Source organism: Podarcis melisellensis (genome assembly GCF_964234715.1).
Source record: "Podarcis melisellensis genome assembly, chromosome: 2".
Lineage (NCBI taxonomy): Eukaryota > Metazoa > Chordata > Lepidosauria > Squamata > Lacertidae > Podarcis > Podarcis melisellensis.
The window spans coordinates 46,005,768-46,011,238 of NC_138529.1; the positions used below are offsets into that span (position 1 = coordinate 46,005,768).

Sequence of the window (5,471 nt, forward strand, 5' to 3'; positions counted from 1 at the left end):
AAATTCCCATATCTCTCAAATTTGTAAGTCCCTGCAATACAGAAATCAGGTTCAGAGTGTGCATCTCCCAAATTCTGGAGATGAAACCCAGCAGTCTCCTTGACCCACCCTCTGTCAACTGTATTTGGCAACAACACCAAAGCAAGATGGATGGATGCAATTCAGTGTTTGAAGGCCTTGTTCACAGGCAGTTGTAAAGCTGCTGGTGAAGAAAAGTTTTAGCACAGCAGGATTCTTCAATAACCCAGCTACAATCTAGCTCATAATAAGGGGATAGATACAGTTTTGGCAAGTTGTGGTTTTAGTAGTAATGTTAAAAGGTTTGCCTGTAGGTTTTTTTAATGCCTGAAGGCAAGAAAATAGCCAGGCATTTGTTAATGAAGACTGAAGCTGATCAATGACATAACGTAGTCTCCATTCACAACTCCCACCTGAATCCTAGCAGCTGTATTCTGGACCAATTGCAATTTCCCATTTTTTAAAGTATCCCAGTGTTGTTGTGGTGGTTGACAATAAGGTTGATGGCATCATCAGTTGATCTGTATGTCACTTTTCCATGAGAAACAATGCCCAAAGTAGTTCATGCATCATACTAGAAAAACTGAATAAAATAAAACATTTACAGAAAACTTATTAACAATTACAAGACAAACCGGCAACATTTAAATAGTCATAGGAACAGCATATCAACAGGCCAATCAAAACATATAATGTTAATTTAATACAACACTAAGATTAAACAAACCATTCCTTTTTGTATAGGGGTACTCAAAGTACTGGCACCTTTTTTTCTTTTAAAAAAATGCAATGAAACAAACCATATTTCAAATCAGGAAGTGTCAAGTTTAAATGTCACCTCTGCCATGACGTCACTCAGGTCTTGCCCATACTTCCTCTTGTCCCACTGTTTCCAACAGGGGAAAACTGCTCTTTAGCATTCATTCGGTGCAAATGGCAATTTAGGTTTTCCTTAGATTGCCATTTGTTCAAAACTATCTCTAAAGAGCAGTTTTTCCCTTGGAAAGGAGTGGGGCCTAGAAAGTGCAGATCAAGCAGAAAACCACTTAGACTCGTGCTTTCTAGGCACAGCAGAAGCAGTAGTGTGGATGAGACCTCCGTCTCAGCCTCAGCCCCCCCCCACCACCACCACCCCAGCTGCAATATGGGGGATAATAACACAGACTTACCTTACAAATTTGTCATAAGGATTTCAGCTAGATAATATGTGTGACACATTTTGATCACCTGAAAATACTATCCAAGTGTTAACTATTATCATTATTATTAGCGATGAAAAACAGCGGGCAATGACAAATAGTAGCAAAAATGATGGCTAAAATCCAATAGTGTCCATTAGAGAGGAGAAGGGAACACAACTCCACCTTCCTCTCCTTTCCACTTGGGGCTCCCAAAATCTGCTGGTAGTAGGGGTAGTAGTAGGGTGGTATGGGGATCCTCTGAAACAGCTTGGGACAAAAAAGAGGAAGCAGGGATGCATTTGCACGCCATTATGTTTTTAATAAGACATATTGGGCAAAGTCTTATTCAAAGCTGCCCCCTAAACAAGACCACCACTGTCATTGGAATGGGCCAGCAGAGAAGCAGGGAACCAGACCTTACAAAACTCACAGCAAAGTGCATAACTGGGGTGGGCGAATCAGTTTCCTTTGAGTCTAGTTCATTTTCTCATATCTTTACCCAACATTCTGTTGACTTGCAATGTGAGTCCATGGTTAGCTTGAAAGAGGTCCCATGTTCAGTTCCTGGCACTGCAGGGAGGGCTGGGAAAGCCCTGCCTGAAACCACAGAAAGCCACTGTGAGTCAATATAGGAATACAAAGCTAGTTGGACCCTTCAGTTTGATTTTTGTGTAAGTTGGCTTCTTGTGTACTTTTCTGTTTTGTTACAGAGTTGTTTTGTGTAATATTGTGTTTAAATTACAGATAGGTAGCCGTGTTGGTCTGCCATAGTCAAAACAAAAAAAATTCCTTCCAGTAGCACCTTAAAGACAGACTAAGTTAGTTCTTGGTATGAGCTTTCGTGTGCATGCACACGAAAGCTCATACCAAGAACTAACTTAGTTGGTCTTTAAGGTGCTACTGGAAGGAATTTTTTTTGTTTTGATTGTGTTTAAAGTTTTTGTGTGGGTTTTTCATCTTGTTTTGCATGCATTCACGTATATATGCATAACTGAGTGATTGTATTCCATTTCCCTTTCACTCTTAATCTTCTTAAGCAACCCACAGGATTTCTCTCTTGGTACTGAGAATGCAGTTCGGGCTGCATCCTGCTGCTTTGTCTCTGCAAGTGTTTTCCCATCATTATGCTCTGTACCTATCACAACAGTACCTTTTGTATCCATATATCTCCTTACCTACCTGCCCCTCAACCTATGCATGCTGTCGGGTTTTTCTCTTTTGATGTTTATTTTTTATTTTATTTGGCTTTTTCTCCCATACTGCAGCACAGTCCACAGGACTCATCGGTACATCACCTTTTCCTTTCTGCTTTTTGTCTCCTCAAAGAAACATCACTTTGCATTTGAAAGCCTATGTTGCTTTGTCGAAACATGCTAGTGGTGAAATTATTCCCTTCCTAGCTGAACTGGTTGTCCAGATGAGATGAGAAAGGATATACCCTTACGTCTAAATAAGCGTGGTTTTATATGTAAGAGAGACACAAGCATATATATATATTTAAAAAAAGATTGAAAACCCATATTTTTACAAGAGATGAGAACTGTTACTGCAAAAGCCAGCAGACAACAAAATTTTGATCGGTAAGCCTCAGTAAGCAGGGAATGGACTGCATAGTTTTGACAAGTAATTCATACAATTCAAATTCCTAAAGCAGCCCTAAATCTATCTTAGAGGCGATAAGAGCATGAATGACAGGCCAGGTCTGATCTTTCTAGGAAAGGGCAGAGTTGGCATATTAGAGTTGTTTTTAAGCACACACACACTCCTAACCACTGCCATCACCAGAGCATCGATAGTACTTCCACTGTGAACCCTTTGCTTTAAGAGACCTGCAACCCCATTCAAATCAGGCTGAGTACAACAGTTCCCTCAATCAATAGCCCTTCTATCTTGTTTGCATTAAGCTTCAGCTTGCTTACCCTAAGCCAATTCAACATTGCTATCATACACTGATTCAAAATGTCCATAGAATGCCTGGGATCAAAAGGTGGAAATGCAAGATATTTCTGAGTATAATACACATACAGATAATATCCCAGCCCAAATCTCTTGATGATCTCTTCCAGTAGTTTCAAGTACAGTGGTACCTCGGGTTACAGACACTTCAGGTTACAGACTCTGCTAACCCAGAAATAGTACCTCGGGTTAAGAACTTTGCTTCAGGATGAGAACAGAAATCATGCTCTAGCGGTGCAGCAGCAACGGGAGGCCCCATTAGCTACAGTGGTACCTCAGGTTAAGAACAGTTTCAGGTTAAGAATGGACCTCCAGAACGAATTGAGTTCTTAACCTGAGGTACACTGTAAATGCACCACTTAATAAACCAATAGCTACTGGGTGAAGCAATAGTCTTCCAGTTCCAATAACGAGGACCTACCTCCAAGTAGGACTTGAGCTGTTTCAAAACAGTATATACACATATCGCAATCCTGTCCCACAGAGATGGTTCAAAGTAGATTGTATGAAAGCTACTAAGAGATCTAGGAATATCAACATGGTTTCACTCTTTTTCTCTGGCAAAAGTTATCCCCAGGGTGATCAAAGCAGTTTCTGTTCTGAACCAAGATGGAAATGCCGTATTTTTCCGTTTATAAGATGCCCCCATGTATAAGACACCCCCTATTTGGAGGGACTCAGATTTAAAAAAAATAGGGGAGATGTATCAATGTATAAGACACGCCCTAATTTTTCATATTATTTTTAGGGGGGAAACCTAGTCTTATACATGGAAAAATACGGTAATTAGTTTCAGCCAAGAACATGGAGCTGTTTTTCCACTTCACGCTTTATTGCCTTACCCAGAAAAGGCAAATTTGATACTGGGTGATTGTTATATAACCAACCAGATCATGTCATTTTTTTTTCTTTTTCAGGACACGTTTTATTATAGCCTCCTTCAGGACTATTGGAACCTCACCCTCCCACAGTGAGAAATGTATCATTTCTGTGACCCAGCTGGTAATAAATGCTTAACTGTGGGAGGGGAAATTCCAATAGCCCTTGCAGCAATTTGTAAATGCTGTAATTTCCATTTTTAATATTAGGAATAATAATGAATATTATTTACATTTTATGCTGTTATGCCGGATTGCATGCCATGTTGACGGTTCTCTTCTTCAGATCATCTCCTTTTAGCTGTACTTGACTAGAGCCTGTGGCAATTAGCTTTATATGTTTACATGTTACCTTATGATCACCACCATCTGTGTAGAAAATGAGACACCTGTTAAATTTAGATGTACATGTACATTTCTAGGATAATGTGAAAATACCTTGAGGAGACAAGGGAAGTATGCAAATCTTTGTACTTCTGAAGATTACATTCTGACTGTGGTTTCTTTCAAGTCTGTTCCATAGCTGTTCTCGATTCAGTATTATTAGTTTTTTCTTGCTTTACTTGGTCATGTTAATATATTTTAGAATGTTGAAGCCCACTTTTGGCCAGAGTTGCTTCATATCAGCATATTACTCTGGTTCTGAAAGCTACACACTAGCTGCCAACATATTCTGGAGCTGAGTTGAAGGCATAATCGTTAGTACAGGCAGAGGCAAACTCAGCCCTCCAGATGTTTTGGGACTACAACTCCCATCATACCTAGCTATCTGGAGCAGTGGTCAGGGATGATGGGAATTGTAGTCCCAAAACATCTGGAGGGCCATGTTTGCCTATGCCTGGGTTAGTATAGAAAGCCCTAGAGAGCCTAAGTCCAGGTTATCTAAAGGACCACCTTGTCCCTTATATCCTGGCAGGATATAATGAATGTAAACCGATTCTTTTTAAATTATTGGAGCAGTTTCTGTTGACAAGGTATTGTACCTAACTACTACCTATCTTAAGTAGGTCTACTCTGAGTAGGACTAGCATTGGTTACAACTGCCCAGGTTTGGGGCAGTTAAGCATTTTGAAATGGATACCAGTAACAATATATGCATATACAGTGCAATAGATAGAATAACTACAGTCATTTTGTGATCCTAGTTTTAAAAACTTGACATACTGCTGTCGGGGGGGGGGGGGGATCCACTTTTATTTTTAACTGAAGTGCAACTTGTATATTTTTCTTCCTTTAGTTCACACATGCACACACAACTTGTATAATTACACACATCCAAGAAATATATTGCTAATGAAAGCAACTTCCAGGTACTTTAAGAAGCTACTCTTTGAATCAAAAAATAAAAATAATAACATAACCTTGTACATGCCCCCAAGTTACTGGCAATAGGAATGTGGCCTAAATCATGATAAATTATCAGCATAATTGTGCCAGC

General features: G+C 39.7%; 1 long non-coding RNA gene across 1 annotated transcript; it reads right to left on the reverse strand.

Moving 5' to 3' along the window:
• Nucleotides 1–467: 467 nt before the first annotated feature.
• On the reverse strand, nt 468–4,377 carry LOC309362722. Its single transcript, XR_014165092.1, has 3 exons — nt 4,267–4,377; nt 1,699–1,796; nt 468–601 (listed from the first exon to the last, which is right to left on the reverse strand). It is a non-coding gene; the product is annotated as an uncharacterized lncRNA (long non-coding RNA).
• Between the last annotated feature and the right edge of the window lie 1,094 nt (nt 4,378–5,471).